The following is a 19,919-nucleotide window of genomic DNA, read 5'->3' as shown; positions in this document are numbered from 1 at the left end:
CAACAGGAAAACACGATTCTCAGAATAAACCACATGGAAGAACGTCACACTGTCGGATTTGCAATGTAGCCTAAACCCAGACCTCACGTTCTCATGCTGCGATCTCCTGAATATGTTGACAGACGGTTACGTCAACCTAACATCTTTAAATGCCCTATGTTGTGTTTGTTAACTTCAACACCGTTCATGCGCTCAGACTTGTGGCTTCATCTGACACCCAAACACTTTCAATTTAAAATACTTCAGCGCACACAGAAATTGATATTTTAACTTTGCTTGCCACACTGTTGCGCCGCAACTCCCTATGGGCTACTGTAACTTAATGTGGGTTTAAAATGATGATGACAAACATACTATTAAATCGTTCATAATGCGAGAGTACACAAACAACAACTGTAAGCATGCAGAAAAGCGGGTCTGTCACTGTAACACGAAAGCTGCGCACCCATATCAGTACTCACCTAAATTGCAAGTTTTGATTCCGAATGTGTGGTTATTGGGCTACAGCATAGCAATGCAGTTCACAGTACCCGCTCTCACACGCACTAACTCCTCTCTTCTTTCGTGTTAGCAAATCAACACAACGGTGACGTCAACGCAGCGAGTCACTCTTCTTTCCCTTGAATCCATGCAAACACTGCGAAAGTGAGACACCTAGGGGGCTGCCGAATCTTTAAAGAGATTATCTGATACTTGTGTATACTTTTTAGCCAGAAGTTCTGAAAGTAACACTCACAATCCAAAAGTGGTCCCCGAAAATTGCATGTTCATGTGCACGTGCACCTCTGCCATTTGCACAGGTGTCCCAAAGCTGAGGGAGGGAAAATTATTACGGGTGAAGGGGCTAATTAGACCATCAGATAGCCATTTCTACCTAGCCAGCAAGGCTGCAGCCTTCAGAACTTCCAGACACACACTGCAATATGTTTGGAGGTCGCACAATTTAATACAAACAATGGATCGGTGCGCCTAATTATATATCATCTGCTTTTTTTACGCATGATTTCGAGACTTGACACATATAACAGATGAAATATCTCCCAAATTAAATGTTTAACTGTTACTGAGGTTTATATATTGTACATTTACAGGGGGGATTTGCTAATTAGAATATCATGTTTGTTTTATTATTTAAAAGTGGAACATGAATTGCATCATTCAAGACAGGAGTGTGTATTGATCCCATTGCCACTCTCTGGAAGTCACCCAGAGTTTCATCAGCAACATGTGACAACCGAGGGCCCTCCAAGCAAGCTTCATATTGGAGAGGGTGTGGTTTGGGATACAAAGACAAGCTCTCTTTGCTGTGTCCACTGAGCCATTGGGCCTGCCCTGCAACCTCATTGGTTAATGCTGGGCAGGCCTTTTGCTGGCTGTCACTCAAATACCAGGGGCTGAAGCTCATTGGCTCAAACTCAAATTGCTAAGGAGTTGGCCCATGTGGGGGGAAATGTAGGAAAAATGGCGAGGTACAGCTTCAAGAAAACAATTCTGCATGTACAAACTACACATTGACACTTCAGCCAAAAGTGGGAGGTTTTAAAAAGACTTTCTTCTTGTAGTTTTTTTCTTATCGCACATAGTAAGAAAAACTAACAAGAAAGATGCCTCATATTGAAGATAATTGTTCAAGAAAGTTTTTGAATAACACATAAAAAATATTAATTAATATGCTACTTTAAAAATATATAATTAAACAAATCCCCATATTTAGGCCTACTCTATCACTTATCAAAATATAGCCTAATATTTATAGGGATTTTATTTTGCCCCACCAGTGTCACTTGGCTTCATGTTGTTTTTTTACAACTTGTTTGCTTGTAGCCAACAGGCATTGAGCTGTGTACAGTAGACCTATTGGGAGGTAGGAGGTATATGTTACTGCAAGGGTAGGCAACCCTGGTCCTGGAGTGCCGCAGGCACTTCATGTTTTTACATTTAACCAACCTGGAAGACCAGGTATGTTGAATTTAGGCAATCACTGAACTGATCATTTAGCTCAGTTGGACAGGTGTGGTGCCTAGTTGTTCCAAGAACAGGGTTTCCTACCACTGGGATACTGTATTTCCTAAGCCACACTCACAGTTACTGTATCAGTACAATAATGATAACCGGCTAGTTGTGTTTAAAAACTTGTTTTATATTAGCCCCTAGGCTATAATTCCATGCCAGCGGGAGCAGAAAAATATGTTTTGGTATTGCAGATTGTTCTAGCAATTCTCAAATATGAATTTAATTGGGAAGAAGGATGTTTAACATGCTTTTTACATTTGTATCACAACCAATTTCCTTAAAATCATGATGAAATTGACCATTTTAGGTTATTTTTTAGACCATATGATCTGTGAACTGTACAAGATACAGACAACATCTTGGTGTCATTATACTCCTTATAGTGTTCTCTCAAATATGGGGTATGTTTATATTCTGAAATACACATTTTCACATTCATTTATTCAACATTACAATATCTCAAAACTACCCTTTTTAAATGTAGCTTACTTTTAGACACATTGTTTATAACAATATACTCTTGAAACAGGTCACATTTCCAGAGTGGGCTCTATGGCACTTTTAATTATGACCCATTTCATACATAGAGATGGACATTATAGGTAATTAACCAATCACAGTCCTCCTTTAGGATTTGCACATTCAGATAGTCAGCAGCAGGAGTTCAGAATTAGCAGAACCCACTGGAAATGTTATGTACTTGTAGAGTATATTGTTACAAACACCTGACAGGTGTGGCATATCAAGAAGCTAATTTAAACAGCACACGCATTACACAGGTGAACCTTGTGCTGGGGAGAATTAAAGGCCACTTTAAAATGTGCAGTTTTGTCACACAACATCACAGATGTCTGACGTTTTGAGGGAGCATGCAATTGGCATGCTGACTGTAGGAATGTCCACCAGAGCTATTGACGGAGAATTGAATGTTAATTTCTTTACCATAAGCCGCCTCCAACATAATTTTAGATAATTTGGCAGTATGTCCAACCTGGCCTCCCAAATGCAGACCACGTGTATGGTGTCGTGTGGGCAAGCGGTTTGCTGATGTCAACATTGTGAACAGAGTGCCCCATGGTGGTGGTGGGGTTATGGTATGGGCAGGCTATAAGCTATGGACAACGAACACAATTGTATTCACTGTCACGAGATCCTAAGGACCATTGTCATGCCATTCATCCGGCACGATCACCTAATGTTTCAAATACATCAAACACATGGTTTGATGCCATTCCGTTTGCGCCATTACAGCCATTATTATGAGCCGTCCTCCCATCAGCAGCCTCTACTGATGTGTACAACGGTGTGTTCCAGTTCCCGTCAATGTACATCAGCTTCGCACAGCCATTAAAGAGGAGTGGGACAACATTCAACAGGCCGCAATCAACAGCTTGATCAACTCTATGCAAAGGAGATGTGTCACACTGCATGAGGCAAATGGTGGTCACACCAGCTGCTGACTGGTTTTATAATCCACACCCCTATCTTTTTTTAAGTATCCAACAGATGCATATCTGTATTCCCAGTCATGTGACTAATGGATTTAATTTTTAATTTTACCTTTATTTAACTAGGCAAGTCAGTTAAGAACCAATTCTTATTTTCAATGACAGCCTAGGAACAGTGGGTTAACTGCCTGTTCAGGGGCAGAACGACAGATTTGTAACTTGTCAGCTCGGGGATTTGAACTTGCAACCTTCCGGTTACTAGTCCAACGCTCTAACCACTAGGCTAACCTGCCGCTCCTTTATTTCTATTGACTGATTTCCTTTTGAACTGTAACTCAGTAAAATCTTTGAAATTGTTGCATGTTACCCCCAACCACATACCCCAACCATAAGCCATGGATTACAGGCAACATTCGCACTGAGTAAATGCTAGAGCTGCCGCTTTCAAGGAGTGGGTCTCTAACCCGGAAGCTTACAAGAACTCCCGCTATGCCCTCTGACGAACCATCAACCAGGCAAAGTGTCAATACAGGATGAGGATCGAATCGTAATACACCGGCTCTGACACTTGTCGGAAGTTGCAGGGCTTGCAAATCATTACAGACTACAAAGGGAAGCACAGCCGAGAGCTGCCCAGTGACACGAGCCTACCAGACGAACTAAACTACTTCCATGCTTGCTTCAAGGCAAATAACACTGAAACATGGATGAGAGCACCAGCTGTGTGATCAGTGACAGTGTGATCACGCTTGCCGTAGCCGATGTGAGTAAGAGCTTTAAACAGGTCAACATTCACAAGGCTGCAGGGCTAGACGGATTACCAGGACGTGTACTGCGAGCATGCGCTGACCAACTGGCAAGTGTCTTCACTGACATTTTCAACCTCTCCCTGTCCGAGTCTGTAATACCAATATGTTTCAAGCAGACCACTATAGTGCCTGTGCCCAAGAACACTAAGGTAACCTGCCTAAATTACTACCGACCCGTAGCACTCACGTCTGGAGCCATGAAGTGCTTTGAAAGGTTGGTCATAGCTCACATCAACACCCACTCCAATTTGCATACCACCCCAACAGATCCACGGATGATGCAGATGATGACCTGGAGAAAAGGAACACCTATGTGAGAATTCTATTCATTGACTACAGCTCAGCGTTCAACATCACAGGGCCCTCAAAGCTCATCACTAAGCTAAGGACCCGGGGACTAAACACCTCCCTCTGCAACTGGATCCTGGACTTCCTGATGGGCCGCCCCAGGTGGTGAGGGTAGGTAACAACACATCCGCTACGCTGATCCTCAACACAGTGGCCCCTCAGGGGTGCATGCTCAGTCCCCTCCTGTACTCCCTGTTCATTGAGAAAGAGTTACAGGAAAAAGAGTTTCGAGCATACCCCCATATTCTCATTGACGGGGCTGCAGTGGAGCAGGTTGAGAGCTTCAAGTTCCTTATTGTCCACATCACCAACAAACTAACATGGTCCAAGCACACCAAGACAGTCATGAAGAGGGCATGACAAAACCTACTTATTACATGTTGCATTTATATTTTTGTTCAGTATAGTTTCCCCATTTAACATTTAGCTGGCATGTTGAATCCCCCTCACACAAAATTCATAAGCAAGAAGTTTGTAATTTCATACTGACCAATGGTTACATTTCAAACATACACTGCTCAAAAAAATAAAGGGAACAAGTCAATCACACTTCTGTGAAATCAAACTGTCCACTTAGGAAGCAACACTGATTGACAATACATTTCACATGCTGTTGTGCAAATGGAATAGACAACAGGTGGAAATTATAGGCATTTAGCAAGACACCCCCAATAAAGGAGTGGTTGTGCAGGTGGTGACCACAGACCACTTCTCAGTTCCTATGCTTCCAGGCTGACGTTTTGGTCACTTTTGAATGCTGGCGGTGCTTTCACTCTAGTGGTAGCATGAGACAGAGTCTACAACCCACACAAGTGGTTCAGGTAGTGCAGCTCATCCAGGATGGAACATCAATGCGAGCTGTGGCAAGAAGGTTTGCTGTGTCTGTCAGCGTAGTGTGCAGAGCATGGAGGCGCTACCAGGAGACAGGCCAGTACATCAGGAGACGTGGAGGAGGCCGTAGGAGGGCAACAACCCAGCAGCAGGACCGCTACCTCCGCCTTTGTGCAAGGAGGAGCAGGAGGAGCACTGCCAGAGCCTTGCAAAATGACCTCCAGCAGGCCACAAATGTGAATGTGTCTGCTCAAATGGTCAGAAACAGACTCCATGAGGGTGGTATGAAGGCCCAACGTCCACAGGTGGGGGTTGTGCTTACAGCCCAACACCGTGCAGGATGTTTGGCATTTGCCAGAGAACACCAAGATTGGCAAATTCGCCACTGGCGCCCTGTGCTCTTCACAGATGAAAGCAGGTTCACACTGAGCATATGTGACAGACGTGACAGAGTCTGGAGACACCGTGGAGAACGTTCTGCTGCCTGCAACATCCTCCAGCATGACCGGTTTGGAGGTGGGTCAGTCATGGTGTGGGGTGGCATTTCGCACAGCCCTCCATGTGCTCGCCAGAGGTAGCCTGACTGCCCTTAGGTACCGAGATGAGATCCTCAGACCCCTTGTGAGACCATATGCTGGTGCGGTTGGCCCTGGGTTCCTTCTAATGCAAGACAATGCTAGACCTCATGTGGCTGGAGTGTGTCAGCAGTTCCTGCAAGAGGAAGGCATTGATGCTAGGGACCGCCCGTTCCCCAGACCTGAATCCAATTGAGCACATCTGGGACATCATGTCTCGCTCCATCCACCAACGCCACGTTGCACCACAGACTGTCCAGGAGTTGGCGGATGCTTTAGTCCAGGTCTGGGAGGAGATCCCTCAGGAGACCATCCGCCTCCTCATCAGGAGCATGCCCAGGCGTTGTAGGGAGGTCATACAGGCACGTGGAGGCCACACACACTACTGAGCCTCATTTTGACTTGTTTTAAGGACATTACATCCAAGTTGGATCAGCCTGTAGTGTGGTGTTCCACTTTAATTTTGAGTGTGACTCCAAATCCAGACCTCCATGGGTTGATAAATTTGATTTCCATTGATCATTTTTGTGTGATTTTGTTGTCAGCACATTCAACTATGTAAAGAAAAAAATTATTTAATAAGAATATTTCATTCATTCAGATCTAGGATGTGTTATTTTAGTGTTCCCTTTATTTTTTTGAGCAGTGTATATTAAGATGGAAAACATGAGATATGCAGCGGTGCATGGCGAGTTTTGAGCTCCATCCAAGTCAGGATCACTGAGTGCTTTATTACCTTTGAGCTGAATGCTGTGCTGGCTTACCCAGGGAGAAAGAAAAAAGGCATTGCCCCAATCTCCATTTAATCCCCATTTCACCAAGGGAAAGAAAGACCAGTTGTAAATTACAACACTTTATTATTATCACTCAACTAAAACAATACAGAGGTTGCTGTTGAAGGCTGCCTTTGTAACTCTGGTGTGACTGTGCAACTGTCCATAGCATATGGTGTTGTGGTAACTTAAAGGAATCGTGCCCCCAAAGTACAAAATTACATATTGATTTCCTTACCCTGTAAGCAGTCTATGGACGAGGTATGACATCAGTCCATGTTTTGGTTTTGTTGACCTAGCCACTTTTCAAATGCTAACCTTTTAGCATTTGTGGCACAAATCCAATGCAAATCAATGGTACAGTGGCTTGTGAAAGTTTTCACCCCCCTTGGCATTTTTCCTATTTTGTTGCCTTAGAACCTGGAATTAAAATATATTTTGGGGGGGTTTGTATCATTTGACTTACACAACACGCCTCCCACTATGTTTTATTGTGAAACAAAAAAGAAATAAGACAAAAAACAGAAAACTTGAGCGTGCATAACTATTCACCCCCCAAAGGCAATACTTTGTAGAGTCTCTTATGGTATGTCTCTATAAGCTTGGCACATCTAGCCAATGGGATTTTTGCCCATTCTTCAAGGCAAAACTGCTCCAGCTCCTTCAAGTTGGATTGGTTCCGCTGGTTTACAGCAATCTTTAAGTCATACCACAGATTCTCAATTGGATTGAGGTCTGGGCTTTGACTAGGCCACTCCAAGACATTTAAATATTTCCTCTTAAACCATTTGAGTGTTGCTTTAGCAGTATGCTTAGTGTCATTGTCCTGCTGGAAGGTGAACCTCAGTCCCAGTCTCAAATCTATTGAAGATTGAAACAGGTTTCCCTCAAGAATTTCCCTGTATTTAGCGCCATCCATCATTCCTTCAAATCTAACTAATTTCCCAGTCCCTGCCGATGAAAACATCCCCACAGCATGATGCTGCCACCACCATGTTTCACTGTGGGGATGGTGTCTCGGGGTGATGAGAGGTGTTGGGTTTGCGCCAGACATAGCATTTTCCTTGATGGCCAAAATGCAAAATTTTAGTCTCATCTGACCAGAGTACCTTTTTCTATATGTTTGGGGAGTCTCCCACATGCCTTTTTTGGCAAACACCAAACGTGTTTGCTTATTTTCGACTTTAAGCAAATTACTTTTTTTCTGGCCACTCTTCCGTGAAGCCCAGCTCTGTGGAGTGTACGGCTTAAAGTGGTCCTATGGACAGATACTCCAATCTCCACTGTGGAGCTTTGCAGCTCCTTCAGGGTTATCTTTGGTCACTTTGTTGCCTCTGATTAATGCCCTCCTTGCCTGGTCTGTGAGTTTTAGTGGGGGGCCCTCACTGGCAGGTTTGTTGTGGTGCCATATTCTTTCAATTTTTTTTATAATGGATTTAATGGTGCTCCGTGGGATGTTCAAAGATTCAGATATTTTTTTATAACTCAACCCTGATCTGTACTTCTCCACAACTTTGTCCCTGACCTGTTTGGAGAGCTCATTCGTCTTCATGGTGCTTGGTGGTGCCCCTTGCTTAGACTCTGGGGCCTTTGGGAACAGGTGTATATATACTGAGATCATGTGACAGATCATGTGACACTTAGATTGCACACAGGTGGACTTTATTTAACTAATTATGTAACTTCTGAAGGTAGTTGGTTGCACCAGATCTTATTTAGGGGCTTCATAGCAAAGGGGGTGAATACATATTGCACGCACCACTTTTCCGTTTTTCATTTAAAAAACATTTTTTCTCCATTTCACTTCACCAATTTGGACTATTTTGTGTATGTCCATTACATGAAATCCAAATAAAAATACATTTAAATTACAGGTTGTAATGCAACAAAATAGTAAAAACGCGAAGGGGGATGATTTCTTTGGCAAGATACTGTATTAGCATATACCTATATTAGCATTTTTGGACTTGTTAAGAACATGGGATAGAGTGTGAATATTTATCTTCAGATAATCTGTGGGGAAAAAGCTGAAAGAAAAAATATATAAAGAATATTGCAACCTGCTCTTCAACCCAGTTCTGCATTGATAAATTAATTAATTTTCATTTCACTAGCAGAACGTGGTTACTACAAGATTGGTGAGCAATAGTTACTCTCAAATCAAGTGAAATCACAGTTTATTTGTCACGTGCGGCAGCGGCAAATATAACAGTGAAATGCTTACTTACAGGCTCTAACCAATAGTGCAAAAAAAGTATTAGGTGAACAATAGGTAAGTAAAGAAATAAAAACAACAGTAGAAAGACAGTGAAAAACACTGTTGCACGATGTTGCAGCTGTAGAACCTTTTGAGGATCTCAGGACCCATGCAAAATCTTTTCAGTTTCCTGAGGGGGAATAGGCTTTGTCATGCCCTCTTCCTGACTGTCTTGATGTGTTTGGACCATGATAGTTTGTTGTTGATGTGGACACCAAGGAACTTGAAGCTCTCAACCTGCTCCACTACAGCCCTGTCGATGAGAATGGGGGCGTGCTCGGTCCTCCTTTTCCTGTAGTCCACAATCACCTCCACAGTCACGTTGAGGGATAGGTTCTTATTCTGGCACCACCCGGCCAGGTCTCTGTCCTCCTCCCTATAGGCTGTCTCGTCGTTGTCGGTGATCAGGCCTACCACTGTTATGTCGTCAGCAAACTTAATGATGGTGTTGGAGTCGTGCCTGGGCATGCAGTCGTGGGTGAACAGGGAGTACAGGAGGGGACTGAGCACGCACCCCTGGGGGGCTCCAGTGTTGAGGATCAGCCTATCCTCACCACCTGGGGGCGGCCCGTCAGGAAGTGTTAAGTCCCAGGATCCTTAGCTTAGTGATGGGCTTTGAGGGTACTATGATGTTGAATGCTGAGCTGTAGTCAATAAATAGCATTCTCATATAAGTGTTCCTTTTTTCCAGGTGGGAAAGGGCAGTGTGGAGTGCAATAGAGATTACATCATCTGTGGATCTGTTTAGGCGGTTTGCAAATTGGAGTGGGTCTAGGGTGTCTGGGATAATGGTGTTGATGTGAGCCATGACCAGCCTTTCAAAGCACTTCATGGCTACGGACGTGAGTGCTACGGGTCTGTAGTCATTTAGGCAGGTTGCCTTTGTGTTCTCGGGCACAGGGACTATGGTGGTCTGCTTGAAACATGTTGGTGTTACAGACTCAATCAGGGACATGTTGAAAATGTCAGTGAAGACACCTGCCAGTTAGCCAGCACATGCCCGGAGCACACGTCCTGGTAATCCGTCTGGCCCCACAGGATTGTGTATGTTGACCTGTTTAAAGGTCTTACTCACGTCGGCTACAGAGAGCGTGATCACACAGTCGTCCGGAACAGCTGATGCTCTCATGCACGCCTCAGTGTTGCTTGCCTCGACACGAGCATAGAAGTGATTTAGCTCGTCTGGTAGGCTCATGTCACTGGGCAGCTCTCGGCTGTGCTTCCCTTTGTAGTCTGTAATAGTTTGCAAGCCCTGCCACATATGACGGGCATCGGAGCCGGTGTTGTATGATTCAATCTTAGCTCTGTATTGACGCTTTTCCTGTTTGATGGTTCGTCTCAGGGCATTTTTTCAGGATTTCTTGTAAGCTTCCGGTTTAGAGTCCCGCACCTTGAAAGCGGCAGCTCTACCCTTTAGCTCAGTGCGAATGTTTCCTGTAATTCATGGCTTCTGGTTGGGGTATGTACGTACGGTCACTGTGGGGACGACGTCCTCGATGCACTTATTGATGAAGCCAGTGACTGATGTGGTGTACTCCTCAATGTCATTGGAAGAATCCTGGAACCTGTTCCAGTCTGTGATAGCAAAACTGTCCTGTAGTTTAGCATCTGCTCAATCTGACAGCTTTTTATAGACCGAGTCACTGGTGCTTCCTGCTTTAATTTTTGCTTATAAGCAGGAATCGGGAGGACAGAATTGTGGTCGGATTTACCAAGTAATTACTAGTTTTTTAATTCAAAGTATTGGGTCTATTACGGGTGATAAACCCAAATCCCAGTTAGCATACAGAGATGATCAGAGCCATCAGAACCATTGAACACAGAATAAATATCAGATTTGCCCTGAAGAGATCACTAGAATGATGGTTGTCATTCATTTCCCTCCTTCCAATTTTCTCTTGCATTTGTTTGTTGAGTCAGGATCAATATGACTGACGAACATCATTGTTTCAACATCAGAAAGTATTTGAGGTGAACACTCACACACACACACACACACACACACACACACACACACAGAGAATCACAGGCATTGTCTGTGTCCTCTCCAGGCTTGCTTTGCAGGGGGGAAGAGTGGTATGTATGGGGCCCACAGTAGATCTTTGTAAAACTATGTCCATACACTGGGTCTGAATAGACTCTTTTTACACTTGTGTAAATCTGGGGCGTCTCTGGGACAGGAGCCCGCCTCTCTGACCTCTGACCCTAACCTCTGACCTCTAGTGGATTTAGTCCTGAACACATTACCGTCCCCATGTGCTCAGGCCAACTACTGTTTGTCAGTGACTCTTCTCTAAAATCAATGGCAGTATGATATAAAAAAGTTATGAACAATGGCAGTATGATATAAAAAAGTTATGAACAACAGATCTTACATGCATTGATTTACTTTTCAAATCAATAAAGATTTTGGTATGATTTTCATGTAACATACATTATATATTTAAATTGTGCTGTGATATTTCACAGAAATTCAGAACCTTTCTCATCGCATAGTATCTACAGATTGTAATTTAAAGACAAATATTTTTACTAAAAGTATTATTATATTGTTGATTGATTGATTATGATTTCCATATCTACCAACACTGCTATTTTAAGGGATCATTTTAGATAGATGCAGTGTCGATTTTAGCATATAAATCATGGGGTGGAAAACTCCCCCAATTATTTTAGATGCATGCCAGCAAAGTCACTACAAAACACAACACTAAACAATACATTAATTGCACTAAACGGTGACAAACGGTGCCCACAAACTGTTAGGGCCTAGATAGCGAGCAAGGACAGACGTAGTCAATATCATTATTTGTTCAGCACTTTTGAAATGTGGGGACAACGAGCAGACAAGAGGCACTTAGTAATTTTTATTAAGACATTAATGAGCGAGTTAGGATGGACGTAGTCAATATAATATTTTTTCAGCACTTTTGAAATGTACAGCGACAGAATTCAATGATGACATCTCTCTTAAACATGCTATAAGCTACATGTGCACCACTAAGTCAGAACAGTAGGCTAAGTTAAGTTACTCCCTGGCATACTACATGATTTCTGCAGCAGCATACAATACATTTTTGGACTCGCCTTGTTGTGCTGTGCTCACTTGAACAGGAAGGTGGCGCGGCAGTCCATCATGGGCAAATTTTGTCATCTAACTATGTCATCAAAGTCTGACATTCTCTGTACTTTGCTCCGTTCATCTTTCCTTCTATCCTGGCTAGTCTCCCAGTCCCTATCGTTGAAAAACATACGAAAAGCACAATGCCTCCACCGTCATGCTTCGCAATTGGCAAACTCCAAGCGGGCTGTCATGTGCTTTTTACTGAGGAGTGGCTTCCGTCTGACCACTCTACCATAAAGGCCTGATTGATGGAGTGCTGCAGAGATGGTTTTCCTTTTGGAAGGTTCTCCCATCTCCACAGAGGAGCTCTGGAGCTCTGTCAGAGTGACCATTAGGTTCTTTGTCACCTCCCTGACCAAGGCCCTTCTCCCCTGATTGCTCAGTTGAGTCGGGCGGCCAGCTCTAGGAAGAGTCTTGGTGATTCCAGATTTCTTCCATGGAAGAATGATGGAGGCCACTGTGTTCTTGGGGACCTTCAATGCTGCAGAAATGTTTTGGTACCCTTCCCCAGATCTGTGCCTCGACACAATCCTGTTTCGGAGCTTCACAGAAAATTTGACCTCATGGCTTGTTTTTTGCTCTGACATGCACTGTCAACTGTGGGACCTTATAAAGACAGGTGTGTGGCTTAACAAATCATGTCCAATCAATTGAATTTACCGCAGGTGGACTCCAATCAAGTTGTAGAAACATCTCAAGGATGATCAATGGAAACAGGATGTACTTGAACTCAATGTTGTGTCTCATAGGGTCTGAATACTTATGTAAATATGGTATTCCTGTTTTTATTTTTAATAAACGTGCAAAAAAAATAAACAACTGTTTTGCTTTGTCAATATGGGGTATTGTGTGTATATGGATGAGACAAAAATATTGAATCAATTTTAGAAAAAGGCTGTAACTTAACAAAATGTGGGAAAAGTCAAGGGATCTGAATACTTTCAGAATACGCTGTACATAACATTCTGTTTGTGGCAATAATTTAGTATGATGATTTAAATAGAAAAACTCTCCGTTTTGAATCAAGCATTCTTTTGTTGATCAATTCATAAACCATGTCCCATGGAATCGGCACATCGAAAATGTCTTCCCAACTATTTTGCAACCTGTATTGCGCTGCTGTCAACATTTTGGTCCTCAAGTAAAACTGCCATATTTATTTCTTTATGACAAGAACTAAAATAATGTTGCCAATTTTGGTCTTTAAAAAAGGGCAGACAAGTTCCCTACCTTCTTCCTCTTCCACTTGCCTCCTACATTTTTGCGGTAATGCTGCAATCAGTTGGTTTTCATTTTGGATTGAGCAAACTTTTCCATATATTTTTAACTGCATATGTGACATAACTCCACCTTTCCTATTCATAATATCTTTAACAAAGATAATTCCTTAATTTTTAAAATGTATTATTTATTTCATTTGACCCCTTTTTCTCCCCAATTTCGTGGTATCCAATTGCTATTATCTTGTCTCATCGCTACAACTCCCATTTGGGCTCGGGAGAAACGAAGGTTGAATGTCATGCGTCCTCCGATACACAACCCAACCAAGACGCACTGCTTCTTAACACAGTGTGCATCAAACCGGGAAGCCAACCAATGTGTCGGAGGAAACACTGTGTACCTGGCAAACTTGGTTAGTGTGCACTGTGCCCGGCCCGCCACAGGAGTCGCTGGTGCGCGATGAGACAAGGATATCCCTACCGGCCAAACCCTCCCTAACCTGGACGACGCAAGGCCAATTGTGCGTCGCCCCACAGACCTCCTGGTCGCGGCCGGTTACGACAGAGCCTGGGCGCAAACCCAGAGTCTCGGGTGGCACAGCTGGCGCTGCAGTACAGCGCCCGTAAACCCTGGAAGCCAGATCATTTTTTAATTCCATAAAAAAGTGATTTAATCAATTAGCATATTTCAACATAATATTTGTTGTAATATTTGTTTAGTCTTTTCTGGAGGATAAAAGGGGTATTGGCTTTGTATGGCTAGTTTTAGAAAGGGCAATATTTTGAAAAATGTTTCATTTTCAATCAACTGAAAGTGAGAGTTTGTAATCTGGATAAAAGGAAAAATGCCATTTTTGAAGAAGGAGTGATCCATTCTTACTAATCTACTGGAGAACCAGTTCAAGTTTTTACATGACTGATGCTTTTAGTGAGAGGTTTAACGCTTTAATATTTAATAATTTGAGCCCCCTGATCTCATATTAATTATATGAATAAGCACATTTCATTTTGTCTGGCTTGCTGTTACAAATAAAGGGAAATATTTTTTGCTCAAATAACTTAAAAGACAAATCATTCGATGTAGGCAGGTCCATAACTACATAGGTAAACTGAGATATTACTAAATGATTCATTTTGTCCTATGTTGCACTATATAAAACAACGAACACTCAAAAATGATAATCGTTTGTTGAGTTGGTTGCAGTTTCCCCATTCCTTGTAGGCTATTCACTGTCCTTCCTATAAGAGTGGACTGGGTTAATGGGTGAAATAGCCATGTTGACCTAGGTGTTTTATTTACCAAGTGTATATTTACCCCACCATTCCAAGGCTTCAGCCAAGCCTTCACCTGGCTGGTTAGTAAACAAAGTGTCCCAGTTAAGAGTATTCCAAGTCGATACTGCACTTGTTTTGTCTGACAAAAATAATGGCAGTTGGACCAACATGGCTGCTTGGTCAGTTAGGGTGACAAGTATTACCTTAAAGGTCCCCTCCAGTGGTTGAGGAAGTATTCTTAAGAGCGATAATAATTTTGCTAAAATATGATTAGTAAGTGTTTTGACCATGTTGGGCACATGGAAACTATAAAAGCAGTAGGTAAAGTATTTATGTCACACAGCCAGGAGTGGTGGGTGCGGAGTCAAGCGCAGAGAGCAGAGGATAATGGGGGAAACTGGACTTTATTGTGGCATCCAAAACACACGCCCAAAACAACAGGCGAATATCAAAAAGTGTCCAACCCAAAACAGGGCACAAACAGACAGGGAGCTCAACACGCAACAACCTTGCCTAACAGAAACCAAGCTCGCACAAAAACAAGCGGGCCTAACAGGCTTAAATAGTCCTGGATCAAAACTAAAACAAGAAACAGGTGCAACCAATAAGACGTAACAAACAGAAAAGGAAAAGGGGATTGGTGGCAGCTAGTAGTCCGGCGACGACGACCTCCGAGCGCCGCCCGAACAGGCAGGGGAGCCACCTTCGGTGGGAGTCGTGACAGTACCCCCCCTGATGCGCCGCTCCTGCAGTCCGCCGCCGGCCTCGAGGGCGACGCGCAGGGTGATGTGGATGGAGGCGGTGGAACTCCCTCAGTAGTGATGGATCCAAGATGTCCTCCACCGGTACCCAGCACCTCTCCTCCGGACCGTACCCCTCCCAATCCACGAGGTGCTGTAGGCCGCTCACCCGGCGTCTAGAATCGAGAATGGAACGTACAGTGTATGCCGGAGACCACTCGATGTCCAGAAGGGGCGGAGGAACCTCCGGCACCTCATCTTCCTGCAGGTGACCAGCCACCACCGGCCTGAGGAGAGACACATGAAACGAGGGGTTAATACGATAGTAAGAAGGAATCTGTAACCTATAACACACCTTTTTTATCCTCCTCAGGACTTTAAATGGCCCCAAACACTGCGGCCCCAGCTTCCAGCAGGGCAGGCGGAGGGGCAGGTTTCGGGTCGAGAGCCAGACCTGGTCCCCCAGTGCGAACATGGGGGCCTCACTGCGGTGAGCGCTCCTCTTCTGCCGTCCACCAGCTTGTTTAAGTGATTCCTGGACGGCTCTCCAGGGCTCATTCGAGTGCCATTTCCTGGCAATACGACCGCAGAAACCTACCCACATCCTGGTTCGCTCTCTCCACCTGCCTATTGCTCTCGGGGTGAAAACCCAAGGTCAGGCTGATCGAGACCCCCCAGACGTTCCATGAACGCCCTCCAAATGCCCTGGATGTGAACTGGGGACCCCAATCAGAAACGATGTCCTCAGGCTCCCCGTAGTGCCGGAAGACGTGGGTAAACAGGGCCTCCGCAGTCTGTAGGGCCGTATGGAGACCAGGCAACGGGATGAGACGGCAGGACAAAGAAACTGATCCACAACGACCAGGATCATTTCCCTGGGACGGGGGAAGGTCAGTGAGAAAATCCACTGACAAATGCGACCACGGCCGTTGTGGAACGGGGAGGGGCTGTAACTTCCCTCTAGGCAGCTGTCGAGGAGCCTTGCTCTGAGCGCACACCGAGCAGGAGGAGACATAAAACCTCACGTCCTTGGCCAAAGTGGGCCACCAGTACCTCTCCCTTAGACTCTACACTGTCCTCTCAATACCAGGATGACCCGAAGAGGGCGTATGGGCCCATCGAAACAAACGATCACGAACACCAAGCGGCACGTACTGAACACCCGCGGGACACTGAGGAGGTGCAGGTTCCAACTGTAAAGCCCGCTCGATTTCAACGTCCAACTCCCATACCACCAGTGCTACCAGACATGAAGCTGGAAGGATGGGGGTAGGATCGATGGACCACTCCTCGGTGTCATAGAGACGGGACAGCGCGTCAGCCTTAGCATTAAGGGAGCCTGGCCGATAGGAGATCGTGAACCGAAATCTGGTAAAAAACATGCCCACCTTGCCTGATGCGGATTCAATCTCCTCGCTGCCCGGATATACTCGAGATTATGATGGTCAGTTCAGATGAGGAAAGGGTGCATGGTCCCCTCAAACCAATGTCTCCACACCTTCAGAGCTTGGACCACAGCTAACAACTCCCGGTCCCCCACGTCATAGTTCCGCTCCGCCGGATCGAGTTTCCTCGAGAAGAAAGCGCAGGGGCGGAGCTTCGGTGGCGTGCCCGAGTGCTGTGACAGCACGGCTCCAACCCCAGCCTCAGACGCATCCACCTCCACTATGAACGCCAAAGTGGGGTCCGGATGAGCCAGCATGGGTGCTTCGGTGAACAGCTCCTTCAGACGACTGAAGGCTCTGTCCGCCTCCGCTGACCACCGCAAGCGCGTCGGTCCCCCCTTCAGCAGTGAGGTAATGAGAGTAGCTACCTGACCAAAACCCCAGATAAACCTCCGGTAGTAATTGGCAAACCATAAAAACCGCTGCACCTCCTTTACGGTGGTCGGAGGCGGCCAATTGCGCACGACTGTAACGCGTTCACACTCCATCACCACCCCAGAGGTGGAAATGCGATAACCCAGGAAGGAAATGGCTTGTTTGAAGAACACACATTTCTCAGCCTTGATGTACAGGTCATGCTCCAGCAGTCGCCCAAGTACCTTATGCACCAGAGATACATGCGCGGCGCGTGTGGCAGAATGGATCAGTATATCATCGATATAAACCTCCACACCCTGCCTGTGCAGGTCTCTGAGAATCTCGTCTACGAAAGATTGAATGACGGCTGGAGCATTCTTCAACCCATACGGCATGACGAGGTACTCATAATGGCCAGATGTGGTACAAAACACGATCTTACACTCATCTCCCTCCCGGATACGCACCAAATTATACACACTCCTAAAGTTCAGTTTTATGAAAAAACGCTCCCCGTGAAATGATTCCACCGCCGTGGCGATGAGAGGTAGCGGGTAACTAAACCCCACTGTGATGGAATTTAGACCTCTATAATCAATGCACAGACACAGACCTCCCTCATTTTTCTTCACAAAAAAGAAACTCGAGGAGATGGGTGACGTGGAGGGCCGAATGTACCCCTGTCCCAGAGATTCAGTGACATATGTTTCCATGGCCACTGTCTCCTCCTGGGACAACAGGTACATGTGACTCCTGGGAAATGTAGCGTTTACCAGAAGGTTTATTGCGCAATCCCATCGTTGATGAGATGGTAATTGGGTCGCCCTCTTTTTACAGAAAGCGATAGCTAAATTGGCATATTCAGAGGGAATGCTCACAGTGGAAATCTGGTCTGGACTCTCTACCGTCGTCGCACCGATGGAAACTCCTCTGCACCTACCTGAACACTCCTCTGACCACCCTCGGAGATCCCCGTTTCCATGAAATCTCAGGATTGTGATTAGCCAGCCAGGGAATCCCCAGCACCACTGGAAACACAGGTGAATCAATAAGAAAGACACTAATCCGCTCCTTATGATCCCCCTGCGTTACCATGTCCAGTGGAACCGTGGCCTCCCTGACCAGCCCTGACCCTAATGGTCGGCTATCTAAGGAGTGCATGGGGAAGGGTTGGTCTAGCGGCACCAGTGGAATCCCTAGCCTTAACGCGAGTCCACGATCCATAAGGTTTCCAGCTGCGCCTGAATCGACTATCGCCTTATGCTGGAGAGAAGGAGAAAACTCAGAGAAAGAAATTAGTAAGAACATGTGACCAACATGGAGCTCTGGGTGAGTCTGGTGCTGACTCACCTGGGGGTGACCGAGAAGTGCTCTGCCTGCCCTCTCGACACCCACACGAGCTCCTCCAGCACCGATCGGCAGTGTGTCCTCTCCGACCACACCTGGTGCAGGAGGGGAGCCACCGGGAGGGGAGTCTACTCGGCCAGCCCCCCTCGATGCGGCCCCCCCTAAATCCACAGAGATTGGAGCAGGAGGGCCAGGAGGTGGAACTAACAGGGCCCGTTCTGGACACCGTTGGGCACCCAGCAGGTTGTCCAGTCGGCTCGACATGTCAATGAGTTCGTCGAGGGAGAGGGTGGTGTCCCGGCAAGCTAGCTCTCTGCGGACGTCCTGCTGGAGGCTACGACGATAGTGGTCCATCAGGGCCCTGTCGTTCCACCCCGCTCCAGCGGCTAAGGTCCGGAACTCCAGAGCAAAGTCCTGCGCGCTCCTCGGCTCCTGTCGCAGGTGAAAAAGCCGTTCCACCACCGCTCGGCCCTCAGGTGGGTGGTCGAACACTGCCCGGAACCGGCGGGTGAACTCGGGGTAGTGGTCCCTCGCCGAGTCTGGGCTATTTCACACTGCGTTGGCCCACTACAGGGCTCGACCTGTCAGACAGGAGACGAGGATGCTCACGCTCTCCTCACCAGAGGGAGTCGGAAAGAACTGAGGAAAACAAAGGGTTTAAATACAATCAGGGGAAACGAGGCACAGGTGCAAATAATAATGGGGATCAAGGGAAAACAAAAGGTCAAAAGGCATAATGGGGGCATCTAGTGATCAAAAACCGGAACAACCCTGGCCAAATCCTGACACATATAAGTATATGGATGAGCGATGGCTGAGCAGCATAGGCAAGGTGCAATAGATGGTATAAATACAGTATATACATGTGATATGAGTAATGTAAGATATGTAAACATGATTATTGATTGTTTAAAGTGACAAGTGATCCGTTTATTAGTGTTCAGTGATTGGGTCTCAGTGTAGGCAGCAGCTTCTCTGAGTTTGTGATTGCTGTTAAGCAGATTGATGGCATTGAGATAGAAGATGTTTTTCAGTCTCTCGGTCCCTGCTTTGATGCACATGTACTGACCTCGCCTTCTGGATTACAGCGGGGTGAACAGGCAGTGGCTCGGGCGGTTTTTGTCCTTGATGATCTTTATGGCCATCCTGTGACATCGGGTGGTGTAGGTGTCATGGAGGGCAGGTTGTGTGGTGATGCGTGATGCGTTGTGCAGACCTCACTACCCTCTGGAGAGCCTTGCGGTTGAGGTGCGGTGCAGTTGCCGTACCAGGCTGTGATACAGCACGACAGGATGCTCTCGATTGTGCATCTGCAAAAGTTCATCAGGGTTTTGAGTGACAAGTCACATTTCTTCAG

The 19,919-nt window shown here is 45.7% G+C and overlaps 1 protein-coding gene across 4 annotated transcripts in view; it reads right to left on the bottom strand.

Annotated features, from left to right (window-relative positions):
• Positions 1-818, bottom strand: part of LOC118389978 (zinc finger and BTB domain-containing protein 16-A-like) — a 193,340-nt gene extending 192,522 nt beyond the window's left edge. The window contains exon 1 of one of the 4 annotated variants that reach the window (XR_008147427.1): positions 462-818. The gene's annotated coding sequence lies outside the window, so the exon portion shown is untranslated. The remainder of the gene's footprint in view (positions 1-461) is intronic. The other 3 variants (XR_008147426.1, XM_035780061.2, XM_035780058.2) reach the window with 3 other exon arrangements.
• Positions 819-19,919: the final 19,101 nt, after the last annotated feature.

Source organism: Oncorhynchus keta, chromosome 11 (genome assembly GCF_023373465.1).
Source record: "Oncorhynchus keta strain PuntledgeMale-10-30-2019 chromosome 11, Oket_V2, whole genome shotgun sequence".
Taxonomy (NCBI): domain Eukaryota; kingdom Metazoa; phylum Chordata; class Actinopteri; order Salmoniformes; family Salmonidae; genus Oncorhynchus; species Oncorhynchus keta.
Note: the sequence above shows the minus strand (reverse complement) of the source record. Positions and strands in the feature narration are given on the sequence as shown.